General features: G+C 40.8%; 1 protein-coding gene and 1 pseudogene across 1 annotated transcript in view; one reads left to right on the plus strand and one right to left on the minus strand.

Annotated features, from left to right (window-relative positions):
• Positions 1–13,806: 13,806 nt before the first annotated feature.
• The window catches only part of KYAT3 (kynurenine aminotransferase 3), an 88,204-nt gene continuing 83,274 nt past the window's right edge, over positions 13,807–18,736 (minus strand). The window contains exon 15 of the transcript XR_003120787.1: positions 13,807–14,323. The gene's annotated coding sequence lies outside the window, so the exon portion shown is untranslated. The remainder of the gene's footprint in view (positions 14,324–18,736) is intronic.
• Positions 16,456–17,447, plus strand: LOC112628537 (annotated as a pseudogene).

An 18,736-nucleotide genomic window follows, 5' to 3' on the forward strand; every position in this document is an offset into this window, starting at 1 on the left:
GTTTTTTCGTATTTTTTTAGTAGAGACAGGGTTTCACCGTGTTAGCCAGGATGGTCTTGATCTCCGGACCTCGTGATCCGCCCGTCTTGGCCTCCCAAAGTGCTGATTACAGGCTTGAGCCACCGCGCCCGGCCTTTTTTTTCTTTTTTTTTTTTTTGAGATGGAGTCTCACTCTGTAGCCCAGGCTGGAGTGCAGTGGCGCCATCTCTGTTCACTGCAACTTCCACCTCCCAGGTTCAAGTGATTCTCCAGCCTCAGCCTCCCAAATAGCTGGGACTACAGGCATGCACCACCATGCCTGGCTAATTTTTGTATTTTTAGTAGAGATGGGGTTTCACCATATTAGGCTGGTCTTGAACTCCTGACCTTCCACCTGCCTCGGCCTCCCAAAGTGCTGGGATTACAGACGTGAGCCACCGCCACACACACACACAGTTTTAGAGATAGTATTTGGTTCACCATAAAATACAAAGGGTACTTTTATTGGCGTGGGTTTTTTTCAAGTTAAAAAACAGTTGACTTGAATGTACATTTGCTATTAAAACACACAATGGGATAGCCATCTTCCACTGAATTAAATGACTTTATGGAATTAGCATCAAATGTAGTATAAAAGCTGCATAAAAGTTCATGCTGCTTTTTGCATTCATCTGTTTTGTTTTGCTTTTTTCTGACATGGAGTCTGACTCACTCTCTGGCCCAGGCTGGAATGCAGTGGTGTGATCTTGGCTCACTGCAACCTCCGTCTCCTGGGTTCAAGCAATGCTCCTGCCTTGGCCTCCTGAGTGCCTGGGACTACACGTGTGTGCCACTATCCCCGGTTATTTATTTTATTTTTAGTACAATCGGGGTTTCACCATGTTGGCCAGGCTGGTCTTGAACCCCTGATCTCAAGTGATCCACCCACCTCAGCCTCCCAAAGTGCTGGGATTAAGGCGTGAGCCACCGCGTCTGGCTGCATTCATCTGTTTTAATTCAATATTTTGACTAACCAAGCTACTTTGATGGCACTCTTATCAAATGTTCACTCTAAATATATCTATGAGTTATCATGTTTACACTTTCAGATATGTTAAACTGTGGTTGTAGCCTACATTATTGTCTATTTTGCAAATGAGGGGTTAGTTACATCTTTCTACTCTCTTTTCTGTTTTGTAGAAACTAATGCTAAAAAAATTGTTTTCCCCAGACCCAAGGTCAATAGCAGTTTGCTTTTACAGTAGAGATCCTGAACATTCCCCACAAAGGTAAATGGTTCCAAATCTAAATATCTAAAATAACTAGATATATTTGGTTATTTCAAATTTTCCTCAGATTTGTTTCGGAGTAATGCAATATGAGCCACACTTCAAGTTAATGAGAATTTAGTTTTGTCTTGCTTTCAAACAACTAAATTAGGCTGTGATAGCTCATACCTTTGCGTACATTTATTTGCAACTCAAAAGTACTTGGACTTAGTAACATGGAAATATGTAAGTTTACTTAATTTATCATGAAATAAGGAAAGAGAAAGATTATGCATCTTCTTAAGATCTTTCATCGAGCATTGTAGACAGCTACTCCATTTCCTGAACAAAAGATTATGCCAGAAAACAGGACTGGGGCATCAGTGCTGTATCCATACAGCTAGTCATTCAACTTCCCATGCTCCTTCCCACATGAACAGCTTGGTCAGAAGAAAGTGATATTTACAGCTTAGGTGACACTACCATGTTGCAGTTGTATAAGCAAGCAAAGGGACTGTTAGTATTTTTTTTTTTTTTTTTTTTTTTGAGACGGAGTCTCACTCTTTATCCAGGCTGGAGTGAAGTGGTATGATCTCGGCTCACGGCAACCACTACCTCCCCAGTTCCAGCGATTCCCCTGCCTCAACCTCCTAAGTAGCTGAGATTACAGGCGCATGCCACCATGCCCAGCTAATTTTTGTATTTTTAGTAGAAACAGGTTTCACCATGTTGGCCAGCGTGGTCTCGAACTCCTGACCTTAGGTGATCTGCCCGCCTTGGCCTCCAAAAGTGCTGCGATTACAGGTGTGAGCCTCCACGCCCGGTCCAGTGTTTTGGTGTTATAAACAATGCTGTTGTGAACATTTTTGTGAACATTTATATATTTGAAGGGTAAATACCATGGAATCAGGGAATCAAAGGGCATATGCAGATAACATTTTGTTCAATATTGTGAAATTGCCTGCCAGAGATGCACTAATTTATACTCTAAAAAATAATGCCCATTTCCTTAAAAAGTGCCCAGTTTTCCTTATTTGGGCAGCAGGGGCTGACTGAGGCATCCACTCAATATCATTTTAGACCCAGAACCAGAAACCCTGATTAGAAATATCTTCTTACCAAGCAAAAGAAAGAGGGATGTTCCATTCCTGCCTTTTTGACTTTTTATTTATTCAGTTAAAAATTTTTGAACACTTCATTTATTTATATAAAACGCTGTGAGAACATTGCTAAAACGCATCTCAGTACCTCTCCTGTCATTTCATATGTTCCTTCTCTATTTTATTTTTCTCCTTTGCACTTAGTAGCTACTGTATCTTTCACTTATTTGTTAATAGATATATAGAATACAGGAATATAGAATAATATACATTTATTTTTATATTATTAAGGTCATATGCTTAAGATGTTATTTTGTAAGGTTTTCTTCCTCCTAATATTTCTTTGAGATAATTTCTTGGCTGTACAGAAAGTTCCTCCTCATTCATTTTAACTTCTACTTAGCCTGACATATTTTAGATGTACCTTCATATATTTATCCCTTCTCATATTAATATACATTTAAGATTGTCTTTGACCATTCCTGACTTTTAAAATAGCAAATTCCAAGCTTTTGTGCGTGTGTGTATGTATGTGCATATGGATATGTATGTAGGCACAACATGGCTTAAATATGCCACTATTCTATTGAATCTAGTTGTTTTGGAGCACCAGGAGCTAAGTGCAGTTCTGAGTCCTGTATCCTGGCATTGGGCTTCAAGAGGTCAGACAGAGTCCCATTTTGTTGATGAGCTGAAGCCCCAGGCAAAGATGCTTTAGCAACCTGGCTTATGTGACTCTGAGACATGCTCATTGTATTTGCAGTTTTAGGAGCAATGTTTGGCATTTCAGGAAAGTATTAATAAGTGAACGACATTGACCAAAAAGAGACCCAAGGTTAAGAACAAAACTAAACAACAATAACAATAATGGTGTTCTAAGGGCCAACCTCAATTGGCAGAAATTCATTCATTGAAGAAACATTTATTGAGTGGTCTACCATATGCCTGACTCTGTGACAGCAGTCAAAAGAACAATAGAAATCCCTATCCTCATGGAACATATTGGGAAGGGAGAAAGACAGTAAATTAAATGAGAAAAACATAGTGTGGGTTAGATAGTGATAAGTGCTAAGAAGAAAAATAAGGCAGGAAAAGGAAATGGAGAGAGCCAGGATTTACAGATGAGTTCTCCTCAAGTGATAATTGAGTACAGATCTGAGGTAGTTAGGTGCATGCTGGCAGAAAAGCATTCCAGGCAGAGGGAACTGCAAGGGCAAAGGACTGAAGCTGGAGCATGCCTGGGGTTCAGGGATTGGCAGAGGCCAGTGGCCAGAGTGTGTTGAGGGAAGAGGAGGGTAGCAGGAGATGAGGCTGGAGAAGAACAGGGGCCAGATCATGCAGGGGCTAGAAGTTGGTGGTGACAAATTTAGCTTTAACTCTGACTGAGATAGTCACTGAAGGGTTTTGAGCAGCCAAGCGTCAGGAGCCTTTGAAATGATCACTTCTCAGTATGGAGCATGACACTACTGTTTTACCGGGAGAAAGATATTCCAGAGAGAAGAAATTGAGAAAACTGAACAGTTTTTGTGAGTTTTATATTCTTTCATGTATGTATGGGTGAGCAGAATACTTCAAGAATAATTATAGAAGTGGTTTGATGATAAGTCATTACTGGAATTTATACAGAAAATGGACTTATGATGTTTAGAAGGTGTAGTACTGAGGTTTCAGCTAAAGTAGGATGTTTTTACTTTATTTTTATTTATTTATTTATTTGAAGATGGAGTCTCACTCTGTCGCCTAGGCTGGAGTATAGGGGCATGATCTCAGCTCACTGCAACCTCCGCCAGGTTCAAGCAATTCTCCTGCCTCAGCCTCCCAAGTGGCAGGGACTATAGGCGCCTGCGGCCACGTCTAGCTAATTTTTTGTATTTTAGTAGAGATAGGGTTTCACCGTGTTGTCCAGGCTGGTCTCGAACTCCTGAGCTCTGAGGCAATCCGCCCGCCTCACCTCCCCTCCCAAAGTGCTAGGATTACAGGCGTGAGCCAGAAGTTTATACTTTTTAACCTTTTTCCTGTTTGCCCTAAAAATACTCACTGGTGGCGCTTGTGGCTGGCGTGTTTACTGGAGATAACTTTGCCACAAAATATCATGCATTTATTATTTTCACATTGCTCTAGTATATTGACTTTGGAAACAAAAGGCATCATTCTATTCATAGCATTCTGTTTTTAGTAGTGGTATTTCCATTAATTCTTGATCTCCGAAAACATCAAATCCTAGAAAGTGTAGCATTCCTATCATGAGGTTAACATTGTTCTCCAACAGCTATTGGACAAAGATTCCTTTGATTAATCCAATTTTTCTGAAATAGACGATTCTGATGATTCAGGCAATTCTAATGTTAGCTCTGTTTAGAAATCACTAACAATTTTTATATTTTATTTTAACACTGAAAATTGGTCAGATTTGCTTCAGCCTCAAAGAGCGTGCTTATGTAAAGTTAAATGAGTGCTGGTAGGGAGCTGCACTGTTTTTCTTTCTAAATGGGAAAGGGGTTGACTTTTTAAAATACATTTGGAGGATACAAGTGCAGATTTTTTTACTTGCGTATATTGCATGTCTGAGCTTTGAGAATGTACTCATCACCCATAGTGTAAACATTGTTCCCAATAGGTAGGTAACTTTTTTTTGTTTTATTTTGTTTTTTTTGAGACAAAGTTTCCCTCTTGTTGCCCAGGCTAGAGTGCATTGGTGTGATCGCCCCTTGCTGCAAACTCCGCCTCCCCGGTTCAAGCAATTCTCCTGCCTCAGCCTCTTCAGTAGCTGGGATTACAGGCATGCGCCACCACGCCCAGCTAATTTTGTATTTTTAGTAGAGCCAGAGTTTCTCCATGTTGATCAGGCTGGTCTCGAACTCACAATCTCAGGTGATCCACCCGCCTCGGCCTCCCAAAGTGCTGGGATTACAAGCGTAAGCCACCGTGCCTGGCCGATAGGTAACTTTTCAACCCTCACCCCACTTCCACCGTCCCACCTTTTGTAGTCTCCAATATCTATTATTCCACTCTGTGTGTCCATGTGTACTCATTGTTTAGTTCCTACTTATGTGTGGCATTTGACTTTCTGTTTCTGAATTATTTCACTTAGGATAATGGTCTCCAATTCTATCCATGTTGCTGAAAAATACATGATTTCATTTTTTTCTGTGGCTGAGTAGTATTCCATGGTGTGTGTGTGTGTGTGTGTATATATATATATACATATATCCGTATATATGTGTATATATACACACACATATATGTCGCATTTTCTTTATGCAGTCCTCCCATGATGAATACTTACATTGATTCCATCTCTTTGTTATTGTGAATAGTGCTGTGATAAACATAGGAGAGCAGGTATCTTTTTGATACAATAATTTCTGTCCCTTTAAGTATATACCCAGTAGTGGGGTTGCTGAATTGAAAGGTAGTTCTATTTTTAGCTCTTTGAGAAATCTCCATATTGTTTTCCATAGAGATTGCATTACAGTGTGTAAGCATTCCCCTTTCCCTGCATCCTCACCAACATCTGTTATTTTTAGACATTTTCAATAATAACTACTCTGACTGGTGTAAGACGGTATCTCAATATGGTTTTAATTTACATTTATCTGATGATTAGTGACGTTGAACATTTTTTTAATGTGGCTGTTAGCCATTTGCATGTATTCTTTTGAAAAATGTCTGTTCATGTTCATTGCCCACTTGTTTTTTTCTTTGAGGTGGGGTTTTGCTCTTGTCGCCCAGGCTGGAGTGCAATGGCATGATCTCGGCTCACTGCAACCTCTGCCTCCTGGGTTCAAGCGATTCTCCTGCCTCAGCCTCCCAAGTAGCTGGGATTACAGACATGTGCCATCACACCCAGCTAATTTTGTATTTTTGGTAGAGATGGGTTTTCACTATGTTGGCCAGGCTGGTCTCGAACTCCTGACCTCAGGTGATCTGCCCACCTCGGCCTCCCAAAGTGCCTGGATTATAGACGTGAGACACCATGCCTGGTCACAGAAGCACTTTAGTTTAATTAAGTTTCATTTCTCTATTTTTGTTTTTGTTGTGTTTGCTTTTGAGGATGTGGTCATACATTCTTTGCATAACTCAATGTTCAGAAAAGTATCTCCTTTTTATAGGATTTTTAGTTTCAGGTCTTATGTTTAGGTCTTTAATCCATCTTGAGTTAATTTTTGTATGTGCTGAGAGATAGGGGTACAGTTTCATTCTTATGTGTATGGCTATCCAGTTTTCCCCAGCACTATTTACTGAATAGAGTGTCATTTCCCGTGTATATGTGTTTTGACTTTGTAAAGATCAGTTTGTTGTAGGTTTGTAGCTTTATTTCTGGGTTCTCTGATCTGTTCCATTCATCTATGTGTCTAGTTTTATGCCAGTAACATGCTGTTTTGGTTAATATAGCCTGGTAGTATAATTTGAAGTCAGATAATGTGATGCCTGCAGCTTTGTTCTCTTCACTTAGGATTGTTTTGGCTATTTCGGCAAATATTTTTTGGTTCCATATGAATTTTATAATTTTTTTCTAAGTTTTGAAAAATGATGTTAGTAATGTGGTAGGGATTTTATTGAATCGGTAGATTGCTTTGGGCAGTATGGTCATTTTAGTGATATCAGTCCTTTCATTCTATGAGCATGGGATGCTTTTCTATTTGTTTGTACTGTCTAGTGTGTGTGTGTGTGTGTGTGCGCGCGCGTGTGTGTCTGTGACGGAGTCTCTCTCTGTCACCCAGGCTGGAGTGCAGTGGCACGATCTCGGCTCACTGCAACCTCCGCCTCCTGAGTAGCTGGGACTACAGGCATTCATCACCATGCCTGGCTAATTTTTGTATTTTTAGTAGAGACAGGGTTTCACCATGTTGGCCATGCTGATCTTGAACTCCTGACTTCAAGCGATCCACCTGCCTCAGCCTCCTAAAGTGCTGGGATTACAGGCATTAGCCACCATGCCCAGCCATCCTATCTACATTTCTTTCATCCATGTTTTCTAGTTCTCCCTATAGAGATCTTTCCCCTCCTTGGTAAACTGTATCTCTAGATATTTTATTTTTGTAGCTATTGTAAATAGGATTACCTTCCTGATTTAGTCCTTGGCTACATTGTTATTGGTGTATAGAAATGCTACTGATATCTGTATGTAAATTTTGTAGCCTGAAACTTTACTGAATTCATTTATCAAATGTAAGAGTTTTTGGTGGACTCTTTAGGGTTTTCTAGATGTAAGGTCATATTATCGGCAAACAGGGAACATTTGACTTCCTCATTCCCATTTTGGATGCCTTTTACCTTTTTTTCCTTTTGTCTGATTGCTCTAGCAAGGACTTCCAGTACTGTGTTGAATAAAATTGCTGAAAGTGGGCATCCTTGTCTTGTTGCAGTTCTGAGAGGGAATGCTTTCAACTTTTCCATATTAAGTATGATGTTGGCTGTGGGTTTGTTGTATATGGCCTTTATTATGTTAAACTATGTACCTTCTATGCCTAGTTTATTTTTTGTTATGAAGGAGTGTTGAATATCATTGAATGGTTTTTCTACATCTGTTCAGATAATTATATGGTTTTTGTCCTTAATTCTGTTTATGTTATATGTCATCTTTATTGATTTGCCTATGTTTAGCCATCCTTGAATCCCTGGGAAAAATCACACCTGATCATGGTGTACTATCTTTTTGATGTGCTGTTGCATTTGATTTGCTAGTATTTTGCTGAGGATTTGCTGAGGCTTTTTGTGTCATCAGGAATATTGATCTGTCATTTTCTTTTTTTATGTCCTTGTCTGGTTTTGGTATCAGGGTAATACTGGCCTTGTAGAATGAGCTAGGGAGAATTCCCTTATCCTTAATTTTTTTAGGAATAGTTTCAGGAGGATTGACGTTAGTTCTTTGTATGTTTGGAAGAATTTGGCTGAAAATTCATCTGGACCTGGGCTTTTTTTTTTTTTTTTTTTTTTTTAATGGGGAGATTTTAAATTATTTACTCAGTCTCACTACTCATTATTGACCTGTTCAAGAGTTCTATTTCTTCTTGGTTCAGTCTTAAGAGGTTGTGTGTTTTCAGGAATTTATTCATTTCCTCTCGGTTTTCTAGTTTATAAGCATATGGTTATCCAAAATAGTCTCTTTCGTATTTCTTTGGTTTCAGTTTTAATGTCTCCTTTCTCATTTCTGATTGTGTTTATTTGGATCTTCTCTCTTCTTTTCTTGCATAGTCTACTAATGATTCTACTAATGATTTATCAATTTGTTTATCTTTTCAAAGAACCAACTTTTCATTTTGTTGATTTTCTTTTGTCTCTCATTTAGTTCTGCTCTGATATTTGTTATTTCTTCTCTTCTACTAACTTTGGGTTTGGTTTGTGCTTGTTTTTCTGGTCCTTGAGGTGTGACGTTAGGCTGTTAATTTATGATCTTTCTACTTTTTTGATGTAGGCATTTAATACTATAAACTTCCCTCTTAGCACTACTTTTGCTGTATTACACAGGTTTTGGTACATTGTATTTCTATTTCCACTTATTAAAAAAATTAATTTCTACCTTCAATTCTTTGTTGACCTAGTGATCCTTCCGGAATATGCTATTTAATTTCCATGTATTTGTATGGTTTCTGAAGTTCCTCTTGGCATTGATTTCTAGCTTTATTCCCTGTGGTCTGAGAAGATACTTGATATGCTTCTGACTTTTTAAAATTTGTTGAGATTTGTTTTGTGGTCTATCTTAGAGAATGTTCCATGTGCTGATAAAATACTGTGTATTCTATAGTTGTTGGGTACAATGTTCTGTAAATATCTGTTAAGTCTGTTTGGTCTAAAGTCCAATTTAACCCCAGTGTTTCTCTGTTAATTTTCTGTCTCAATGATCTGTCTAGTGCTATGAGTGGGGTGTTAGAGTATTTCACTATTATTGTATTACAGTCTATCTTTTTCTTTAGGTCTAGTAATATTTGCTTTGTGAATTTGGGTGCTCTGATATTGGGTGCAAATATACAAAGGATTGTTATATCCTCTTGCTGAATTAACCCCTTTATCATTATATAATGACCTTCTTTGCACTTTTTACTGGTTTTTATTTAATACCTGTTTTATCTGATGTAAGTATAGCTACTCCTGTTTGCTTTTCATTTCTATTTGTGTAGAGTATGTTTTTCCACTACTTTACTTTTAATCTATGGGTATCTTTATGGGTAACTGAGTTTCTTCTAGGGAGCATATTGTTGGATCATGTTTTAAAAATCCTTTCTGCCAACCTGTATCTTTTAAGTGTAACATTTAATTCATTTACATCCATGATTAATAATGATATGTGAGGCTTTGTTCCTGTCATATTGTTAACTGTTTTCAAGTTCTTTTATAAATGCTTTGTTGGTTTTTCTTTTTCTCCTTTTGTCTTTGCGGTTTGATGAAATTCTTTTGTGTTGCCATTTCATTCCTTTTTCTTCCTCCTTTATGTGATTGTTTTATGAGTATGGTGAGTTTGATCTTTCAATGCATTTTCATGATAGTAAATATCAACCTTTTGTTTCCATGCTTAAGACCCCTTTAAGTATTTTCGGTAGGGTTGGTGTAGTGATAACAGAATCCCTCAGAATTTGCTTATCTGAGAAATACTTTATTTCTTTATTTCTTCTTTTTTTTTTTTTTTTTTGCCTGCTTCTTCTTCTGAGACTTTATTTCTCCTTCATTTATGAAGCATATTCTTGCAGAATAAAAAATTATTGGCTAATAGTGTTTTTCTTTCAGCATTTTGAAAATGCTACCCCATCCTCTTCAGGCATATAAGATTTCTGCCGAAAAGTCCACTGTTAGGCTGATGGGAGATCCTTTATAGATGACTAGGCACTTTTCTCATGCTAATTTTAAAATTATTTCTTTCACTTTCACTTTATACATTCTGAATATAATATGCCACATGAAATTCTTTTTACAATGTATTTGCTGGGCATTCACTAGGCCTCCTATATCTGGATATGTAACTCTCTTAATAGACTTGGGAAGTTTTCATCAATTATTTCCTTAAATAGGTTCTCTAAACTTTTAGATCTCTCTTCCTCCTTGAGCATACTGATAATTCATAAGTTCAGTCTCCTTATGTAGTCCCAGATGTCTTAAAGGCTTTATTCATTCTTTCTTATACTTTTTCCTCTTACTTTTGTCTTTTTTTTCCTTTTTTGAGACAGGGTCTTGCCTTGTTGCCCAGGCTGGAGTGCAGTGGTGTGATCCAAGCTCACTGCAGCCAAGTTCTGAGATCCTTTCTTTTGCTTGGTCTAGTCTATCATTGAAGTTTTTGAATGTATTTTCTATTTCCTTCAATGAATTTTTTACTTCCAGTATTTATGCTTTATTTTTTCTTTTAATTTGAGACAAGGTCTCACTCCAATGCCCAGGCTGGAGTGCAGTGGTGTGATCTTGACTCCCGAGGCTCAGGTGATTCTCTTACCTCAGTGTCCTGAGTAGCTGGGACTACAGGCACACACCACCATGCACAGCTAATTTTTGTATTTTTTATAGGGACAGGGTTTTGTCATGTTGCCCAGGCTGGTCTGGAACTCCTGGGCTCAAGTGATCCATCCATCTCTGTCTCCTGAAGTACTAGGATTACAGGCATGAGTCACTGTGCCTGGCACTCTGCTTTTTTTCTTTAAAGGATGTCTATCTCCTTGGTAAATTTCTTATTCATATTCTGAAATGATTTTCAGATTTCTTTGTATAGGTTTTTCAGGTTTCTCTTGCATCTCATTGAAGTTCTTTAAAATAAGTATTTTGAATTCCTTATCTGGCATTTCAAGGAATTATTTTTGATTGGGATCTGTTGCTGGACAATTGTTGTGGTCCTTTGGTGATGACATAGTTCCCTGCTTTTTTATGTTTCCTGTATCCTTCCATAGATATCTGTGCATGTAGTGTAGCAGTTGCTTGTTTCAAGTTTTTTGAAATTGCAGGAGATAATTATTTCCTGAAAAAATATATATGTTGTTGATTGAGTAAAATGCTTTGACTTTGATTTTGGGTGCCTGCACTAATGTGATTTCTGTGCGACTTTTTAGGTAGCACACAGGGTCAGTGGTATCTGTGATTTCCTCAGTGACATAGGATACAGCTATTAGTTTAGGTTGTAGTGAAGATCAACTGGGGACTTGGACACCAACTAAACCAGTCTTCAGGACTTAATGGTGGCAGCTATGGGGTGAGTGTGCCTGTTTTTAGGTCCCAGAGCAGCTTACACTGGCTTTTGCTGTTAGTGGGTCCTGATTCTTAGACCTCCAGGCCAGGTGGCTTGTTTAGCAGCGAGTAGTGGGAACAGTAGACTAGGTGTGTAGACGGGTTCTTAGGTGCCTGGTCAGCTGGTTTGATGTGGGTGATGGTGGTTGCAGTGGTGCAACAATCCACTGGGAGCCAAGCAGTCCATACTAGTGTTGCAGAAAGTTGCAATGGGTTGAGCAGGCAAGTTCCCAGTCCCTCAGCTGCCTGTAGCAGGGTGGTGGGTATTCTCCTAAATGTGCTTAGGAGATCTTGATCTCCCCTGTCTCTCCCATGGCTCAGTGGCAGCTGCAGCTGTATCACCTTGAACTTACCCCAAGGATAGAGTACAACCCAGTGTTAAACTCTCAAAATGGTGCCAGCTCTGGGCTTTTGATCAGAGAAGGTGGGGCCCCCTCTCAGGTGAGCAGCATTGCAAGAAGCTGTGGGGAGTGTGGTCTGCTTGAGTCTATGTCTCACAGAATTAAATAGCAGGGAGGTTTTAGATATTGTCTCAGGTGTGCATTGAAGAGCCTGGTTTCTCTGGCTGTCCCTGGCCAGGTGACAACTGCTACCATGTCAACTCAAACTCAGGCCAAGAGCAAGGTGTGACTCTGCATTAAACTCTCCAAATGGTGCCTTGGGCCTGTGACCGGGAAGGATGAGGTCACTTCCAGGCAGGCAATGTAGGCAAAAAGCTATGGGGATTGAGGTCTGCTTGTCTCACAGCAGCCCACTGCAGGGTAGTGGGTATTGTCCTAGATATGTGTAGGTGAGCTTGGTTTCCCTGATTCTACTTGGCTGGGTGGTGGCTACAATCCCATTGGCCTGAACTTAACCCAAGTGGAGGGCACAGACTGGTGTTAAACTCTGAAAATGGCATCTTGGGCCTGGGACCAGAGAGGATGGGGTGCCTCCCAGTCGAGCAGCATAGGCAAGAAGTTGTGGGGAGTATGGCTTGCTCTTATCTCAGTCTCAGCAGCCTGCAGCAGTGACGTAGGGACCCTCGTAGGGGTATGTGGGAGCACCTATCCCCCCTCTCCTTCCCTGGATCAGTGCGGTGGCCACAGCGGTATCTGTAGATCCCCAGTATCTAACCTGTCAAAATGGCACCTAGCTGAGGCAGCCCTAGGCTTAGATGCCTGTGGGATTCTGTGTGGGTTTCCTTTCTGGAAGAAGGTCTCCATGCAATTTTTAAGCAGCTTCATATATTGGGCCCAAGGCCCTACTGGGCCAAGGGTTTCTCCCATAGCCAAGATTGTAAAAACCCATTTCGGAGCCCTGGGATTTTCTCCCTTACTGTTTTCCCATGTCCAGGGGCCTCTTTCGATTCTATCAGTCCCCAGCTGGGCAAGCTGCCTCAAAGCCTATCCTTACTTACTTCTGGTGTTTCCTGTCTTTTCTCTGGTGAATCCTAGCATTCTCTCCTAGATGGTCTGTTTGTAATGCATCTACTTGCTGTTCTGGTTCCTCTCTGTAGAGGAAGTGCATATTACTTGCATCTAGTCAGCCATCTTTACCCCCTCTGGATGTTTATACTGTTAATGGATAATTAGAGTTTATATAAAAAAATACTTCAGAAGGAGATGACTGTTCTCATGGTCAAAAAGAAAAAAAATATTTTATCTTCTTTTGGTTTTGAGAGACAGGGTGTCACTTTGTCACCCAGGCTGGAGTGCAGTGGCACGATCATGGCTCACTACAGCCTTGACCTCTCTGGGCTCAGGTGATCCTACAGCCTGAGTCTCTCAATTAGCTGGGACTACAGGTGTGCAACACCATGGCTGGCTAACTTTTGTATTTTTGTGGAGACAGGCTTTCGCCATGTTGCCCAGACTGGTCTGGAGCTCCTGGACTCAGTTGACCCACCCACTTCGGCCTCCCAAAGTGTTGGGATTATAGGCATGAGCCACTGCTCCCAGTCTTTATCTTCTTAACCATGAGATTGTTGTCACAAATGAAAGGCTAAACATAAGAAACAAACGTCGTTGCTAAATACAAAGGAAACTGGCAAGTGTATAATATGATGAAGTTAATATTGATTAGAAAATCCAATTATTTCTATGGTTTATTCTGATATATCCCAAGATAGCTGTTTGTCAGCAGGTGAACTTCCTATTTAATTGGCATGATTGAGTAATTAGAAGTATTCTCAGAGCAGCAATAAAATGAAATTCTCATGTCTCAGTAACATGGTCGAGGTTTTTGTTTTGTTGTTTTACTCTTGAGTTTATCCAACTGAGACCAAGTAAACTTTGTTTTATCTGGAAATAATTTTCAATTTAATATTTGGTAAGTGTGTGGTTATATAATTATTTTAATCATAAGAATTATGGAAAAATTTACAAACTTGACAAAAAATTGTGATAATTTACCTTTTTCTCATACTAAATCCTTCAAGGCCTCACTGTCTTTTTCCTGGGTTCCTGCAGGAGCCTTCTGATTGGCTTCTCTCTGTGCGTTACAGGACTTTTCCTCAGGTCAACTTATCTTCTAGAAGAGAAATTTGATCTTTGTACCATGTAATCTATATCATAATGCGTTCCTCTGTAAATAACAGAAAACTGTACTACAGTGGCTTAAACAAATAGGGGTTTATTTGTCTCATCCATTACAAATGTGGGGATAGGTACAGTGGCTTCAAATTGCTTCCAGGGTTCCAGTCTCTTTTCGTCTTTCTGCTCTGCCATCCTTACTATATAGACATTCACCCTCATGCTACTTGTGGCATGAATTCAAGATGACTGCTTCACCTCCAGGCCTTGCTTCTACATTCTAGGCAGGAAGAAGGTAGAGGGTGAAAAGGACAAAAAGGATTAAAAAGTCTCAAGAAGACTTTGCCTTTTTCCATAAAGGGAAGCCCTCCTTGAGCACTTTTGACTAGTTGCAAAGGAAGTGGAGAAATTAGGTACTTTGGTTATTTTAGCCTTAATAGTAGAAGTAAAGAGGAAGGTAGATATTATTGGTTTTTCAATAGCCAAACCATAGTTTTTATTATATACTCTCTATTCCATATAAGATCTTCAAAGGTTCATCATTGCTTACAGTGTGAAGTCTATATCTCTTATTATTGTGTAGTATGATGTTGTAGAATGATTTCTTACCTAACTTCAAGAATTTATAGACAACTTAACTTCATTTTTGCTAATGTAGTCAGGGTTCTCCAGAGAAATAGAACTAATAGGATGTGTAGATGTATAGAAAAAGGCTTATTTTAAGGAACTGACTCACCTGATTATGAAGACAAGCAAGTCTGAAATCTGCAGAGTGGGCTGTCAGGCTGGAGACTCAAGAAGAGCCAACATTGCAGTTCAAGTCTGAAGGCCATCTGCTGATAGATTCTTTTTAACTCAGGAGAAGTCAGCCTTTTGTTCTATTTAGACCTTCAATTCACTGGGTAAGCCCCATCTAAATTACGAAGGGCAAACTGCCTGACTCAAAATCTACTGATTTAAATATTAATCTCATCTAAAAACATCCCCCTGGAAACATCCAGAATAACATTTTATCGTACAGTTACGCACTGTGGCCTAGCCAAGTTGACATAAAACATTAACCATCACAGCACCTAAATTAAGCATGCTTGAGGGCCGGGCATGGTGGCTTATGCCTGTAATCCTAATACTTTGGCAGGCTGAAGTGGGAAGATTGCTTGAACTCAGGAAGTCAAGACTGCAATGAGCTATAATTGCACCACTGCACTGTAGCCTGAGTGGCAGAATGAGGCCCCCCCATTTCTCTGTCCAAAAAAAAAAAAAAAAAAAAAAAAAAAAACCATGTTTGAACACCAGGAAAGAATGACTGAGAAAGATGAGCCCAAAGGGGTGACAGAGACGATATCACGCAGGGTAGTACAGGCCCTGATGAGGAAAGAGCAGCCTTTATATCAAGAGCAATAGAGATTAATGAAGCATTTTAAATCACTTCAGACAGGGGTTCCCAACCTCTGAGTGGCAGACTGGTACCAGTTGGTGACCTGTTAGGAATTGGGCTGCACAGCAGGAGGTGAGCAGCAGGTGAGCAAGCATTACTTCCTGAGTTCTGCCTCCTTTAAGATCAGTGGTGGCATTAGATTCTCATGAACCCTATTATGAACTGCACATGCGGGGGATCTGGATTACAAGCTCCTTATAAGATTCTAACTAATGTCTGATGTTCTGAGGTAGAACAGTTTCATCCCAAAACTATTCCTCTCCATCCATGGAAAAATTGTTTTCTGTAAAACTGGTCCCTGGTGCCAAAAAGGCTGGGGACTGCTGACTTCAGATGTTTGCTCACCTATTTCCTCCTATCTTTATTCTGACCCTTCTTCCAACCAATGTAGTTTGTGTGGAATTGGCCTCAAATTAAGACGTTTAGCAACGTCTGGCTTAAGACGTTTGGCTTAAGATGTTTAGCAAACCTGATCCCATTGGCCACAGTGATTAGTTCAGGGATGGGTCAATAAGACACAGTATTCCATGTGCTGGAGCTTCTGAGAAAGTGTCCTCTTTTACTGTGTTTGCTGGAGTAACTATGTGATGCTTAGAAACTGCTGCTGCCATGTTGCTATCACTACAGGAGTAATCTTAAGATAGCACTGACACACAGAGAAGACAGAACTGTGAGATGGAGCTTGGTGACAGATTATAAACAGATTCATGTATCAAGCTGTAACTGAAACTCTTCTACTCCTAAATCTCCAGTTGGGACAGAAAATTACCTTTTATTATATTTAAAACCACATGACTTAGGCTTTCTATGCCTTGCAACATGAATATTGTTAATTAGTATATGTCAAGTAATCACATTTTCATTTTAGAAAGCTTATTTTGGTCTGTAGGGATAATGGATTGTAAGGCATAAGGTAGGGAGACAAGTCCCAGTAATATTAGGTCACAGTTTAAAAATTTCCTTGGTTTACAAAGATGGTGCACCTCTGTTTCCAAGTTCTGGGCTCTTGCTGTTGCAGGGCAGACTATGGCTACCAGGAAGCCACCCCAGGTACCCTGTCAGAGGAGAGCAGTACTTTGGACCTGCCATAAGCCTGTATGTGAGGGATTATGTCCTGCAGAGACCCAGCCAAGAGGCCAACAGCAAGGCTTTTAGTTCTGTGAAATTCCATTCTTTTCCTTGCTTTTCTGATGTGGATCCAGACACCAGTAGCCTAAATACTGAACGAAATGACTCTGGGACCACTGAGAACTTTTTTTTTTTTTTTGAGACAGAGTCTTGCTCAGTCATCCAGGCTGGAGTGCAGTAGCGCGATCTCGGCTCACTGCAAGCTCCACCTCCCGGGTTCACGCCATTCTCCTGCCTCAGGCTCCCGAGTAGTTGGGACTACAGGTGCCTGCCACTACGCCTGGATAATTTTTTTGTATTTTTAGTAGAGACAGAGTTTCACCGTGTTAGCCAGGATGGTCTTGATCTCCTGACCTCATCATCCACCCATCTTTACCTCCTCAAGTGTTGGGAATACAGGCATGAGACACCGCACCCAGCCAAGAACTTTTGATTTCACCTTTCTGTGAAAGGCCAATCAGAGATCAAAGAAGAGGATAATGGACTTCAGAAATCTCTGGATAAATTCTATGAAATGTTTGGCTATCCAAAGTTAGCCTCTGGGAATCCACTCTCTGCATCTGTCTGCCAGTGCCTGTCTCAGGAAATCCCTCAACTAAGAGTCCAGGAGAGCCAAAAGTATGCCCTCCATGTTTTCAAATGTCCCAGGTCATCTTTAACTGTGAGGCTGCTCAGTCTTGCAGAGGGACATCCACTTCTACTCACTGGAGGAAGGAAGTATGTCTGTAGAAAAGCCAACCCAGAACTTTCAAAAGATACTAATTTTCTCTTATGGTAGAATGCAATGAAAGACCCACAATTGGTGCCTGGTGGTGAACAGGAAGTATTGGAGGTATAGGCTATGACCAGTACTATTGGCAGCCATCCAGATCCCCCAGGGTCTCTTGCCAGCTCACTGTGCTCAATCTTAACTAAGTGATTTGTGGTTAAAGGCTGGCACCTGTGACCTGGTGTTGGAGTCAGTCAGTCTGTATAGAAAGCAGCAGGGTCTGGGGGTTTTATGTGCCTGTGGCTACTCCACCTCCCACTCCCCTTGGCTGAGGCCATTGACTGACAGGGTTAGGAGTCAAAAGCCCAGCTCCCTTCACAAGGAGGGACACTGAGGCATAATTTATACTCCATAGGTCCCTCCCCTGGCAGTCAGGCCAATGCTGGGAGTTCACATGAAATCACACTCTTTCTGGGCTTCATCCCTTTCTCCGTCCTCCTCCCATTCATTTATGGGTCTGTCTGTGAGCCTTTCCTTAATTAACCTCTTATATCTGAAAAAAAATTGCTCTGTTCAACATTGCACTATTCATACACAGACCTCATATTTAAAATCCATTTCCAGGCAACCACCTTTTGTTCCCTTCCCTTTGTGTGGGAGCTCTGTTTTCACTCTATTAAATCTTGCAACTGCACTCTTCTGGTCTGTGTTTGTTACAGCTCAAGCTGAGCTTTCCCTCGCTGTCCACCACTGCTGCTTGCCGCCATTGCAGATCTGCTGCTGACTTCCATCCCTCCGGATCCGGCAGGGTGTCTGCTGTGCTCCTGATCCAGCGAGGCGCCTGCCCATTGCTGCTCCCTATTGGGCTAAAGGCTTGCCATTGTTCCTGCGTGGCTAAGTGCCTGGGTTCATCCTAATCGAGCTGAACAATTAGTCACTGGGTTCCATGGTTCTTTTCACTGACTGACAGCTTCTGATAGACCTATAACATTCACTGCATGGCCCAAGATTCCATTCCTTGGAATCCGTGAGGCCAAGAACCCCAGGTGAGAGAACACGAGGCTTACTACCATCTTGGAAGCAGCCTGCCGCCATCTTGGAAGTGGCCCGCCACCATCTTGGGAGCTCTGGGAGCAAGGACCTCCCGGTAACATTTGGAGACCATGAAGGGACCTCCAAAGCAGTGAGTAATATTGGACCACTTTTGCTTGCTATTCTGTTCCATCCTTCCTTACTTAGAATTGGAGGAAAATACAGGGTACCTATTGGCTGGTTGGTCTGCCTGGAGCCAGCTTCTACTTTCCATTTTCTTGGAGAAGCTGAGGGCTGACTAGAGGCAGAAATCTGTCATCTCAAACTCCTGGCATTGGCCGGTTGAGATCATGTTGCAGCTAGAACTCTCTACTCTACAGTCGCCC

This window comes from Theropithecus gelada, chromosome 1, assembly GCF_003255815.1.
Source record: "Theropithecus gelada isolate Dixy chromosome 1, Tgel_1.0, whole genome shotgun sequence".
Classification (NCBI taxonomy): Eukaryota; Metazoa; Chordata; class Mammalia; order Primates; family Cercopithecidae; genus Theropithecus; species Theropithecus gelada.